General features: G+C 50.7%; 1 protein-coding gene across 3 annotated transcripts in view; it reads left to right on the top strand.

Moving 5' to 3' along the window:
- The first annotated feature begins 454 nt into the window (after positions 1 to 454).
- The window catches only part of TEAD3 (TEA domain transcription factor 3), a 57,326-nt gene continuing 43,444 nt past the window's right edge, over positions 455 to 14,336 (top strand). For 2 of the 3 annotated variants that reach the window (XM_073319795.1, XM_073319794.1), the window contains exon 1: positions 455 to 647. The gene's annotated coding sequence lies outside the window, so the exon portion shown is untranslated. The remainder of the gene's footprint in view (positions 648 to 14,336) is intronic. The other variant, XM_073319796.1, reaches the window with a different exon arrangement.

The raw sequence follows: 14,336 nt of genomic DNA, 5'->3' as shown, positions 1-14,336 counted from the left end.
CCGTTTCCAGCAGAGGGGGACCCTAATACCCCAGCCCCCTTCCAACAAGGGGGACCCCCGTTCCCTCCTTCCAGCAGACGGGAACCCCAGTATCCCAGCCCATTTCCAGCAGAGGGGACCCTAATACCCCAGCCCCCATGCCCCACCCCCTTCCAACAAGGGGGACCCCCGTTCCCTCCTTCCAGCAGACGGGAACCCCAGTATCCCAGCCCATTTCCAGCAGAGGGGACCCTAATACCCCAGCCCCCATGCCCCACCCCCTTCCAACAAGGGGGACCCCTGTCCCCTCCTTCCCGCAGAGGGGAACCCCAGTATCCCAGCCCGTGTCCAGCAGAGGGGGACCCCCACAGCCCAGCCGGTCCGGGGGGCGCTGTCCCGGTCCCTGGCCGGGGGAGGGCCGGCCGGGGCTGGAGGCCATGTGAAGGAAGGGAGGGAGGGGGAGGGCGCAGCCCAGCCCAGCTGCCTCCTGATTGACTCCCAACTTTCTGCTCCTCCCTTGCACAAACTTTCCCTTCCCTGCGCCTGGCTCCCTGCGCGGATTCCGGAGCCAGCCGCGCTCCCGCATTCCTGCTGCCCCGGTCACCCCCACCGGCTCCGGCACCCCCAGCTCGCCCGCGGCCGGCCGAGCGCTCCGGAGCACGGGGCAGGTAAGCGCCCCCCAGCCCGGGAGGGTCTTTCTTTGCTGAAAGGCGAGAGGCGGCTGCTAGCCATTGCCCCCCCCCGGGGGGGCCACACACTCTTCTCCCCCCCCCCAGCTGATCGCTCTGGGTGGGGAGGGGCTCCCCCATGGGGTTCACACTCCCGCCCCCAGCTGATCGCTCTGGGTGGGGAGGGGCTCCCCCATGGGGTTCACACTCCCGCCCCCAGCTGATCGCTCTGGGTGGGGAGGGGCTCCCCCATGGGGTTCACACTCCCGCCCCCAGCTGATCGCTCTGGGTGGGGAGGGGCTCCCCCATGGGGTTCACACTCCCACCCCCAGCTGATCGCTCTCTGTGGGGAGGAGGTTCCACCAACACTTCCCCCCCCCCCCCGCTCCCCCAGCTGAGCTCCCCTGTCCTGGGGGGCCCCTGTCCTAAGATTAGTTCGGGGGAAGAGCCCCCCCCCCGCAATCCCTACCCCGAAACTGCAGCTGCATGGGGCAGCCCTTCCCACTCTGCCTGGGCACTGGAGCTGCTTGGGGGGGCCTGGCCTGGCCTGGGAAGGGATCAGCCCCATTGGAACACTAGAGAGGATGAGGGGGTGGAACTGCCCCCAGCCCCTTCTCCCCACCCCCCAGTGGGTTTGAGCCTCCCCCCCGGGGAAGCTGGTGGGTTTCACTCTGTATTAGCTGGGGTCCTTTGGTTGTGGAAGGACATTGTATCCATGGCCCCCTCTGCTGCCTCCTCCCCCGTCGGTGTTTACCCTCGGCCTGGAGGGGCTCATTTCCCCTCTGGTTAGTGGATTATTATTTTTTTAAATCCCAGGATTCTCTCTCTTCTCCCCACCCCCACCCCAAATAATTCAACAGTTTTCAGTTTCAAAACATCCAATCGCTCCCTCAGGGGTGCTCTCGCTTGCCTGCCTCTCACTTCAGTTTTAAGTTTTTAAGTCAATGGCCTGTGATAGATTTGAATTTATATTTTTGCTTCTACTTTGCGCCTCTGGGCTTTGACCGTGTGATTGCTGGAGCTACAGTTCCAAAGAGGCCTTGCGTGCAATATATGATCCATAGATAGCGTGCGTAGAGCCAATAGGTTGCGTGTTATAAACTGCCTCCTTTTCCCTCCAACGCGCTGCAGTAGCTCCCCCAAATATAACTGCTTCCCCTTCTGACTCCGGAGGGTATTATGTCTGTCTTTAGCAACTGCATTGTGTATATGCATGTACAACACATCCATATCACACACATACACTGGAGGATAATATGCTGGCTGTGTATTACACACTTTGTGCCTAGTCACACAGTCACAGTACTAACGAGTCATTAACTAGATGCGTAATTTTCAGCCGTGCATCAGGTTTGCAATATTTTTTCATACTCTTGCTTTTTGGGGTAACAAACAAAGGAAACTTAGTTATATGAATCTCCAAAATAACATGCTCATTTGTGTATGCGTTTCCGTAGGTAACCATGCAGGTTTGGGTTAACTCTGTGTAAACTAGGTTGCATACACAGAAAGGGCATAGTGGGTGTCATTTCGGAGTCAGGCGTGAACATCAATATTTTGGGGCACTGGGGGTGGTGTGCCGGGGGGAGGGAAGGGAATGGTGCCCAGAAACATGGCTTTGGAGGCCTTGTTGGACAACATTGCTTGTCAAAAAAAAAAAAAAAAACCAACCCCATCTCCACAGAAAATACAGTTCGGATTGATTAGTTCTGGGCAGCTGACCCATAGTTCTAATGAATTAACAAACAGGGAAATGGCGAGCACAGAGGGCAGGGAAGAAAAGTGTGAGGTCCCAGTGGGGCTTCCTTTTGTCTATCATAAATAAGAGCAATGGTACATAGGTGGCGGGGCTGGGGGCAGGGCTGTGGCTGTCTGTTCCTCCCCCAGAAAAGAGAGTCAGTCTAAATTGGATAGTTTTGAGGTAAGTGGCCGTGGCCCTGTCCCCCATCTTGCCGCCGATCTGTGTGCAGAGCCGTGTGGCGTGAGTCAGGGTTTTAAATGCTGCAACAGAGAACGTCTTCCCGTCTCTGCTACCCCCGGCTTGTATGTGGAGAGGGAGCGTTTGTGAGGTGGCTCTAAGGAAGCACATTGTAGTGGTGGCTGAAGTACTTTGCAATGGAGGTGCTGCCTTAGGGGGAGACCTCGTAGCCAGGTTGCCGCCTCTATAGATAACTGGTCACGGCTCTGTAGGGACGTATTGCCGGTCGAGCAGGCCCAGACACGCAGACACTTGTACCATGCAGGGAATGCCTCTCTAGAAAGCAATAGCTGGGTCACACTTTATGCTGTGGAGTGATATCCAAGTGCCCTGCTCTTGTCTTCAGGAGCCATTTAAAGGCGTTCATGTTGTTTCTCCCCCCAGTGCAAACCCTGTTGTGACAAAACATTCACGCTTCTCACCAGGCACTTTTCTGCCTCCTGTGAGGTAGGCTAGTATCCTGACCCCCATTTTGCAGATGGGGAAAGAGAGGCATAGAAAGGGGGAAGTGACTTACCCAAGGTCGCAGAGCAGGTCATGGGCTGCTGTGACTAGAATCCAGGTCAGACTCCCAGACCTGTGCTTTATCTACATACCAGTCTGTCCTTTCTTAGCTCTTAAAATGGATAAATGCTAATAAACCATCATAAGGGTAGTGTTAGGAAGGATCTCCAGCACCTGCCATGCTTCATAACCCCACTCAGCGGCTGGAGTATAACTCTCCTGTAGAAGAATCAGTAGTATAAAGTAGATATATTCTATGTAAGTAGTCACACAATGTAATTTAAATACTAGGTAAAGATAAGAAGGGGTGTGTTTGTATGTATTGATATCTTGTATTTATAATATAATCTCTAACAGCTAAGGGTAGGTATCATTCAGCCTGGCAATTTTCATACCAAAATGCTTTCAAGGAAACCACCGTCTCATAGCATCGCTCTTCACCCTAAAGAAACTCTGGATCTGAACTTAAGCGTATAGACTAAGATGATCAGATCATAAAAGAAAGCAAGGTTTGGCTGGGCCTTTTTGTTGATATGCTTAGATTGGGGGGAGGGGGGAAGGGAATGGATACAAAGGAGAATTTGACAGTTCAGGACCTTGGCATACAGGGATTCAGGTCCTTTGGCCTCTGTGTCATCTAACTGTATCCAGCCAAGCTGGCAGGGAGCGACAACTTGACTCCATCTGATGGCAGTTTGGTGGCCTTAGTGAAATGAGTTGGATGAGTTTCCATTCCTAGCAGGCAATGAATGGCCCTTGATGCTTGCAGTTGCAGCAGTGAGCCCAAGGATTTGCTGTGCCATGGAGACTGGAATATCTTCTCGCGGCTACTAGGATCTTTGGGGCTCAGGGTTTGCGTGTGTGTGTAGCTTCTTCTGCCACTGCCCATGCTGTACCTGCCCTGTGGAGAGACCACTCCGTTCTGCCAGGGCTGTCGGGCTGGCACCGAATATGCCTTTAATAAAAATAACTCCTAACAAATAGGGCGGGGGAAATCGCCCTGTATGTCCTGGGTATTTCTGGTGCACTCGTCACTAGGCCCTGCCTGTCTGACTCTGGTGCTCCAGACCATGTGCAGGGCTGCTCCTCTGAGTCTCTGTAAATACCTGGCATTTCTTTGTGGAAATATTGAGTGTCTGTGACTAGCTGAGTATGCAGGGGGAAGGAGGAGGGGTTTGGCTGAGGTGCTGGCAGGTGAGGCCCAGCGCCAGTGGCTTTGTTTGGTAAGGTGCAGGCAGAGGATCCCCCTCCCTGCTGTGCTGAGAAGAATCTACCAGCAGGTACGTTACTTACTACCTTCCTCATCCCCTTTATACTGGGTACCCTAAAACCCCAGGCAGCCTACAGCTGGATTATACCAGCCACCCCTTTGCTCCCAGCCATCAGAGGCATGAAGCTTATCTTTTTGCTTCAATCGCACTGCCCGTAAGCAGCGATGAAGAGAAAGCAGCACCTCCTTCTGGTGACAGCCGGAAGCGGGTGCTGCTTCCCCCAGGTGTACCAGGCCTGTGGAGACCCAGTAAGAGAGGTGCATCCGAAAGCCTAATTGGGGCTGTGACACACTGGTGACAGCGGGAGATGGTGCAAGCGGCGGCTAGCAATACAGTGGAGGAAAAATGATTCCCAGCCAACGTGAGAACAGGTTAAAGCTGCACTTCCTGGGAGGTGAGGGTGGAAGTGGGCAATCAACTATAATTAATGCATTAAAAATTAAGTAACCACGCAACTTCTGTCGAACACACACACAGAACACGAGGCCAGCTGCAGGGGATCCCTTGTGCTGGAATAACTTATAGATGTTGTGAAGAGCAGAGTTCGGCTATGCCTGATCCTTCTGGGCAGAGGGGAGACATGGATCTCAGCCTCCTCCTTACTGCATGTTCTTAGTCCGACGGAAGCTAGGGGTGAGTGACATTTGGGGTGGAGGGTGCCTGTGGCATTTGGGGCACCGGAGGAATACCACACGGGAGTTGAGCCCCTAAGATCTGCCCTTCCAAACATGGGCCCTGCTATGATGATTGTTGTTTATTATTTGTATTATGGTAGTGCTTAGGAGCCCAGTTATGGCCCAGGACCCAATTGTGCTAGGCGCTGTACAGACACCGAACAAAAAGATGGCCCCGTCTGCAAAGAGCTGACAATCTACTGGAAGTTCCTTTAAGTGTTTAATAAAAAAAGGTGTCTTGAGCCTGAACCCAGTGATAAAATTCTTACTGGCTTTAATGGGAGCTAAGCATTGGTCAGTCAGTCAGTCCTTGCTGGGAGAGGCATGTGAAAGGTGGCTGAAGGACATCTGATTGACTGACCATGTAGTCTGTACCCCTCTGAATGCCCTTCGCGAAGCAGCAGACTCAAACCACCCCAAGGACACCCCTGGTGCTCGCCCCATGTATTGTGGTAAATTATTGACATCCATCATGCAGAATCAGGAAACTGACTCTCCAGACAGGGCTAGCTGCGCCGAGGGATCACTATGCTCTAGTGTGAGTATGTGCTGCTCTCCCAGTCCTGGATTTGACCCTTGATTTTATGAGAGGCATTATTCAGTGTGGGTGCCTTCATCTGGGCTCATTAGACAATAGATGCGAAACTTCCCTTTGTAATGGGAATCGCACCTTTCCTGAGAGTCGGTTAGCCTGGATGTCTAGAGTGTTGGAAGGTGCCTGAAGTGTGTGAGCACCTAGTGTTTCTGTCACATGATGGTGTTGACTTATGAAACTTTTTGGACCAAGGGAGGGAAGTTAATGATGGGTGAGGATCCTAAGCTGTGTTGTCACTGAGCCTGTAACCCGCACGTGGAAAGATGACCTCATTGCTAAAGCACAAAAGAGTTGGGTTCTCTTTGGATTTGGGCAAGTCGTTTAAACCCCTTTTGTGCCTCAGTTTCCCCCTATGTAAAATGGAAGTGATACTGGTCCTGCTCACTGATACTTATGAAGCACTTGGCGATCCCTGCTGGAACACAGCGGAGCAGAGCAAAGCAAATTGCTATGGAAGCGTGATTCTGAAAGCATGGTAATGCACGCTGAGCCAGTGAGGGAGGGTTTATGAATTATTTGAGTGGGGGCATTCTCTGCCTCCTATCTTGTGCTTCTCAGCCCATCGGGTCGTGCATTCAGGGCAGCTGTTCTGGAAGCCTCTACAGACCCAGCATAGCTTACGTGGCACTCTGCATCATCAGTGCTACAAAATCCTACCCTGACCTTTCACGGCCACCATGTTGGATTCTCCCTCCTGATGGGTGAGACCTGGTGGGTAGTGCCTGGTTTTGAACAGGAAAATGCCAAGTTCCTCCCCTCTGTAAATCCACGTTTGAGCCTCATCTGTGCATACATTGGGCTGAGAGTCAAACAAAGCTCCCAAACTTTTGAGAAGGGACACGAGCGCTTGCTCCTCAGAAGAGTGCATCCAAAATGGCATCTGGGCCATCCCAGATCCATGCAGACCTTGGAGCAGTCCTGTGTCTTTCCTGCGCAGCTGCCACTGTTCTAAGACAATAGCCACATGGACAATGTCTTTACTGTTCCTTGTGTGGCCTGGTGGGCTTAGCTTTAGGACTGTGCAGATTTCCTGGAAACATGAGTTCGAATCCCATTTGGATCAGCTGAGCCCTTCACCCTTCCAAGTGATGTTAATTAATTAGGGGCCATGCCATTTCTATGGGTAGGTCTGAGTGAGACCTTAAACGCTGAGGCTCACATCTTCAAAGGTCTTTAGGTGCCTAACTCCCATTGAAATTTATAGGAATTAGAGCCTCAAAGGTATTTAGGCACATAGGCCTGAGGTCCTGTCTACTGGTTGTGAATATTGAAGTTCTCACTGCCCGAGTGTCCTTGACCACATGTTCCCCTATTTTCCTTGTTTATGCAGTATCCCATTACTTGCCCCCCCACTCTGTCCCCGAGGTGGGTGCGTTTCAGTGGTGCTGCATTGGTATAGTGGTAAAACACTCTGGGATCCCCTTGGATGAAAGTGAACTCGATTGCAGTAATTTGTAAAGATTTACCACCCAGTGGTATAAAGAGTGAATCCCCTTAACTGGCCCATCTCTGGGCAGAAACCAAAGCAGCCCAGTTTAACAGCTGTCTTGAAACTCCCAGGCTCTAGAACAGTGGTTCTCAGCCAGTGGTACGCATACCCCTGGGGTTACACAAAGGTCTTCTGGGGGTACATCAACTCATCTAGATATTTGCTAGTTTTACAACAGGCTACGTAAAAAGCACTAACGAAGTCAGTACAAACTAAACTTTCATACAGACAATGACTTGTTTATACTGCTCTGTATACTATATACTGAAATGTAAGTACAATATTTATATTCCAATGGATTTATTTTGTAATTATATGGTAAAAATGAGGAAGTCAGTAATAGTGGCTGTGACACTTTTTGTATTTTTAGGTCTGATTTTGTAAGCAAGTAGTTTTTAAGTGAGGTGAAATTTGGGGTTACACAAGACAAATCAGCCTCCTGAAAAGAGTACAGTTGTCTGGAAAGGTTGAGAGCCACTGCTCCAGGATACCTTGTGTTGCATGATACTATGTATTAAGTTATCACAATTGCACCTGCCCCAAGACATGGGACCATTTTGCTAGGGGCTGTACCCACATAGTGAGAGTGCCAGCTCCTAAAACTTAGTGTAAATAGGCAAGACAGACAAAGGGTGGGAGGCGAGAAGGCGTATTATCCCCATTTTACAGATGGGGAGCTGAGAGTCAGAGAACAGGTGACTTTTCCAAGGTCATGCAGGGAGTCTGTGGCAGGGCTGTGACTGAACCCCGGTTGCCCAAGCCTCAGTCCAGTGTCTTAACCACAGGACCAAAAGCAACGTATGAAATAAACACGATCTTTGGCAGCATTAAAAGTCTTGAAGAACCATAACGAACACGAGAGCCCGACCCATCTCGCAGCCTTGATAGCACAGCAGAAGGCCACACTTTGGGAAAGCTAGGCCTGCAAATCACCCCTCCTGTGTGTAAAGGACTGTGGCTAGACTACTGGGCATCAGGCATGGCAGGTATCCACAGGTTAAAGTCATGAAATAGAGCAATCAGTTCTGGTCCCTGGCAATCATCCCAATTAGTCTAATGGTCAGGCTGGTTGAAGTGATCTTAGTGCATGTCTGTAGCGAGATGAGGGTGGGTATCTACCATATAAAGAGGAGTGAAAAATTGTTTACAATGAATATTTTTGTGCCGACCCAAGAGATAAAATGTGAGCAATATAAAAAACGCCACCTTTTAAACACACAAGCTGTGCGGAACCCAAAGTTTGTCAGCAAAACTCCCAGCATCTTCAGGGGGAGCTGGGGGAGGCAGAGCTGGGCAGAGAAGCAGGAGGACCAGCTTTACATGCTGTGATTATCAGAAGTGATTTGAATGTATACAGAAGGGGCGAGAACCAGAACCCCAGATCCAAACACAAGGAGGAATGTCAGATATGGACTCCACCTGTGACCCATTTCTAGCGATAGGTCAGTCTGAACTTGTAGAGGTCCCATTAGTTATCTGAGGACTTGCCTACATGGAAACATCCAGGAAAATTAATCTGAATTAACTAGGGTGTGAATTTGAAGTGGATTAGTGAAACCTCATTAAATCCCTGTGTGGCACTGTAGATCAGAATTAAAGTGGCCATAATTCAGTTTAGTTTAATTTAGTTTGGAAGGCCACGTCGTCCCTGTAGCGGGATAGGTGCGGTGCTGTAGCTACGCTGCTCTAGTCCCATAGTGTAGACGCAGGCTAAGGTGATGGAAGGGGTTTTCTGCCACTATAGGAACTGCACCTCCCTGAGCAAGGGTAGCTAGGTCAACAGAGGCATTCTTCTGTCAGCCTAGCTGTATCTATGCTAGGGGTTAGGCTGTCGTAGCTACGGCACTCAGAGGTGTGAGTTTTTAAGTGAGTTTTTAAATTTTAAGTGTCGACCAGGACTAAGTGAATTAAGCTAAAGCAAATTAAGGCCACTTCAGTTCTGAATGACGGTGTTCTCACAGGAATTTAATGCAGTTTAACTAATCCACTTCAAATTCACACCTTTAGTTAATTCGGATTGATATTCCTGGATATCCTCATGTAGACATGCCCTGAGATACCATGTGCTTAGCGGCCTAAGAGTTGGGACTCTGGGGTTCTTTTCTCAGCTTTGGTAGAGACCAGTGATTTTCAACCTTTTTTTCATTTGCGGACCCCTAAACATTTTTGAATGGAGGTGCGGACCCCTTTGGAAATCTTAGACGTAGTCTGCAGACCCCCCGGGGTTCATGAACCACAGGTTGAAAACCACTGGTATAGACTTTCCACCTGGCCTCGGACAAGTTGCTTCACCTCTCTGTGCCTCAGTTTCCCTTTCTGTAAAATAGGCCTCATAATCCTGACTTCTATGGATTGTAGTGAAGCGTAACAGTTTTTAAAGTGCTTTGAGATCCTTGGATTGGAGCGCTAAGCGTTATTTCTTCATGAGTGTCTCTTCCTAGCTCCTCGTAAAATTAGATCCAGCTGTTCACAATAGTCACTAATTTCCCCAGAAGATGTTCTGAGCCTGTAAACTTTGAGCAACTCTGAGTTAGTGGAGGATGGGCTGTAGTTCTCATGCCAGCTCGCCAGCCATTTCTCCCCACCCCCAGAGGCAGGGAGCTCATATTGCTGACATTTAGGCAACTGTCCTTTTATTTTAGTTAAACTCAGCATTAATGTTATGAGTGGGAAGGTATGGGCACTGCATAGCCCCACTGCCCACCCTGTGAGGAGCAGGGTCTTGAGTGTGGCCCTCTGCTCTGAGTGTCCCCCCCCATCCCCCCACAGGTTTACCCTCAGACCAACCCCCGAGAACTGGGCAGCCTGAGGTTATGTAGCCTTTTTGGCTTCCCCTGTGTTTGTGTTAGGGTCCTCACCGTAACATAAATGCCCCTCCCCACAGGACTCCCTCCAGAACTCACCTGGATTAGCCATGCTCAGGGGCCAGCAGGGCATTTGTGGGTCAGTCCTTCCCCACAGCTCACCTGAGACGTAAGCTACCAGTCTACCAGCTGCAATACTGCCATAAAGGCCTCCCCATCTCTAGGTTGCCCACTCGCTGCAGACTGGGAAGCTGCCGTGGTAGAGCAAAGAGGGAGGGAATGGTGGGGGCAGAGAGTCTGTGATTACTGGGTTGGTTAGATAATTGTGGGCGGGTGAGGGGGGGGCTGATGCATTGGATCAGGATCAGCTTAACGACTGGGCTGTGCTCTCGTCTGGAACTCCTTCTCTATGAATAATATCGCCATCAGTATTTTTAGCAACTTACATTCTCTGTATGCAGGAGGCACTTCACCCACCACTGACATGCTGCCACCTCAGCAGTAGCAGCTGGTTTAACAGCACAGAGCTGCAAGGCTGAATCTTAGGGCAGGAAGGGAAGGAGGTGCTTGCTTCCCGTTGGAAGTGTGAAGGGGGAGTTCAGATGGCCAGGACGTAATGAATCAACCCCGGAAGTGGACCAAGACACCAGAGGTATCCCGCTCTTGTGATCAGTGCTATGGGATCTTAAACGTCTGCAAGAGATCAGGCTCCGGGTTTTGTGTGGCTTGCCCAAAGGATGGGTTTTAGATAGGCACTTTTGGGTCCAAGTACCTAATGCTGCCTTTATTTCAGCAGGGGTCCTGATAATCGGTAGGTACTTAGCAGGCTTCCTCCTGTATTGGAAAGCTGCAGAAATTCTCACCGCACACGGCGCTGTGACTAGAAGTGACCGAGCTAAGTTCTCCCATGTTGAGTGGAAATTGCTTGGAAGAGCAAGATGAGAGGGAGAGGATGTGGTGAAGGCAGTGGCCTGGGACTTGGGACTCGGGAGATCAGAGTTCACTTCGCAGCTCTGCCGTACGCTTCCTGTGTGATCGTGGGCAAGTCACTCCATCTCACTGTGCCATAGTTCCCCAGCTGCAGACTGAGGATGATAAGGCTTCCTTTGGCTTGTCTCTTTAAACTCTTCAGGATGGTCTTTCGCCATGTTTGGCCAGCACCGAACACACTGGGCCCTTGATCTCAGTTGGGGCCCAGTCTCTCCTGCAGTATAAATAATAATAAGAGCCGTTACTGTCCAGTTCTCGACATGCAAGAATAATTTATACGAGGCTCATCCTGGAGGATCTCAAGAGCTTAATAAATTGTGTGTGCACAGCACCCCTGCAAAGCGCAAAGGATAGCAACCTTCCAGGTCATGGCTGGGTAAATTTTGCCAGGGACTAAGATGTTTTAGTGTCCCTGCTCAGTGGATTGGATCTTGCTGTTTGGGGCCTCATCAGAAAGACCCGCATGCTGAAAGCTGCATGGTTCTTAACTTACAGGGGAGGCGGAAGCTCACTGGGAAAAGGGTCTGGATACTCCAGACCAGAAACCTAAAGGCCACAATGGTGGGAGCCTAGAAATACACAGACCACCGAGCCAGCCCTCTGGCTGTCAGTCTAGGTAAACATATTCCAGGCTCTGGGCTGCAGAAATATACGTGACCCTGTAGGATTCCCTTTTTCCGCATTAGCTGCCTCCTGGTGGGGATACCGGTTCTTGTTCGTTTCCTCGCCGGCCCCTCTGCAGAGCGTGTTCCCCTTTGGTCGTTCTGTGCGGTGTTCATTCATGAGTCATCCGTTTAGCCCTAATGTATGGAATTGCACAGTGCATTGATTGTCCACGCAGGGCCCATTGCTGTTTCCTGTATGTACAGTGTATGGCATATGAAATACATACTTCCGTTATGGTTTCTGCAAATGTGTGAGAAGGGGAAACCCTCTGGAAGGGGCTCCTGTGGGGACCTTTATCCCGTGATGCCATCTGTGTGGAGGGATTCTTCCCATGGTATCAGGACAGCATGCGAGGGGAAAGTGACTTGGAATGGCGAGGAGTGCTTGGCTTCCGCCAGACGGAATGGCTTTTTTCTCGGTTTCAGAAAGGTGCGAAGGCCATTCCCCATCCTGGAGCTGGGTTGGCATGTGTAGGCCAGTGGCTTGTGCTCAGGGCTGCTCTGGTTTGGTAAGGTGCTGCTTTCAGATTACCCGCAGCACCCAGCTATGAATCAGGGCTGGTGCCTCAGGGGCGGCTGTGTTTCCTAGGCACAGGGTGAGGGCAGTGATTGCAGCTGCTTCCATGGTGAGGATTGGGTTACACGGGGTGGAGGGAAGGGAGAGGCAGCCTGGGATGAGGGAGTGGGTGTGAAAGAACTGGAGCCTTCCTGTTTGCACAGGGGTTATAGACACCTTATGGCTTTAGACTGGCTACTTTAAAATCACACAGTCTGTACATTTGCACAGAGTCAGTAAGACACTTTTTCCCGCCCCACAGATCTAAGGCCTTGTCTAAGTCAATAGGGAATGAAATGGACCTAGCCCATTTTCACACGGATTTGAGAGTCCACACAGGAGTTGGCACTGATTTAGCGACCCCGGTTTAAAAAGACACCCTTAGTTAAGCCAATACAATGCTGTTTGTAGGCTGGGCCCAAGGGAGAGCTAGCTGGGACACTCGCAACAGTTGCTGAGGAATGGGAGGGTGTGGGCAGTTGTTGGGATGGAGAATTCCCAAATGCGGGTTTGGAAGGAGGAGGAGCTCGGACAAGGAGAGGGGAGACCGTTCTGGACACGGAGGGGTGGGAGAGGGGGCAGTAGGAGAGAAGATGCAAAGACCAGAGTGGGCTGGAGGAATGTGCCAGTCCAATCCCTTCCTCGGGAAGGTAAGCCTTAGGGCACGAGCCCTATTTGGGTTCAGTGGCACCAGGACAATCCTTTATATGGACACCTGGAGTCCTTTGCCTCCCAGAGCATCTGAAATGACGAAGAGCTAGCGAGAGAACCCTGAGCTGGTCCACATCTGTTGTACTGAGAACATCTGGGATACCCCCACCTATATACCCCCGCCTCTCCCTTGATCTTCCTGGTTTCCTGGGCTTATTGTTTTTTCCTGATCTTATAGAAATGGTTGTTTCTAGCTTAAGATATCCTAGGAGAATGATTTATGGGTTTGCCTTTTCCTCTGAATTCCAACCCCTTCTTGTGACCAGGTCCTAGCAAAGTATTCGGTGGCTGTTTGGTGTGCGTCTGTGGAGTAGACGTTGTCGTTCTTACCAGGACAGCCCATCCCTAAAGCCAGCTCTGGCCCCGTTTATTCAGGCTAGAATACGTAGTTAATCACCTTGGCCAGACCATGGGCTTGCTGAGCTGATTGCCTGAACACTTTCAGCAGAGGCTGCTTCTCTGCTTCAACCTCCCGGATCTCTTCCTTGAGTCTTGTGCAGTTTAAGCCTATGGGATCTCTGGGAAATTGGCTTTGCTTGTAAGCTGTGCTGGGAATTCAAATGCTTGAAGCCACTTTCTCTGCTTGGATCGGCAGGTTCTCAAGCTCAGTAGATCAGAGTTGCTTCTCACCGTCGGCAAACAGCAAATTATAATTGGAAATAAAGGTTTAACTTGTAATGATGTTTCTCAGCATGCTACTGGCCAAATTACATCTGGTCTAACTCATTCCCCTGGCAATTTCAACTGGAAACTTCCTGTCCTAACCACGCACTGTTTAACGTTTGCCATGTTTCAGACGTGGCTGCGTTTCAGTGATGGGTGAAGTGACTCCAGTATGTAGGAGCTTGATCCCGAGGTGTGCTGAGCACCATTAATTCATGGCGGATGATACAGTGGGAGTGTCGGGCCTCTTGGGAACAGGCCTACAGTTTGTAAAGCCTTTTGGGCCCAAGGGTGCTGTGTAAATAAGATGATCCCTTTCCTGGTGGTGGCCATCTTGGTGACGCTGGAGGAGGCCAGTCCAAGACTTAGTTTCCAACTAGTTTCATAATCTATAAAATAATTAATGCTTTAAAAGCTTTTATTAAAATGTAAATCAGTGAAGCTCCTCTTCTGGTTAAGCAGGATAGAAAGCAAATGGGCCACCCCCGCTGCCAGGTTATGTGGTCAAGTTCGAACCAAGAGAGCTGCCCCGCTACCTAGCAGCGAGGCTCGGAGAAACAGCTGCTTTGCTTTAAAAAATATGGACCAGAGGCTGCAATCCCGGCTCGGTTCTTCCCCAGGCAGATCCCCGTTGACTTGAGGGGGACTAGGGGCCCTGTGGGGTTTGACCCATTCAAGATACATTTCCTGAGCTGGTGAGAGGTGCTGGGTCTAGTGAAAAGGCCTAAGCCCCATTCCTTCTGAGCCTCGGTTCCCTGGTGTCCCGTCTCCACGCCTCGCTGGTGTCGG

Source organism: Lepidochelys kempii, chromosome 21 (assembly GCF_965140265.1).
Source record: "Lepidochelys kempii isolate rLepKem1 chromosome 21, rLepKem1.hap2, whole genome shotgun sequence".
NCBI lineage: Eukaryota > Metazoa > Chordata > Testudines > Cheloniidae > Lepidochelys > Lepidochelys kempii.
Note: the sequence above shows the minus strand (reverse complement) of the source record. Positions and strands in the feature narration are given on the sequence as shown.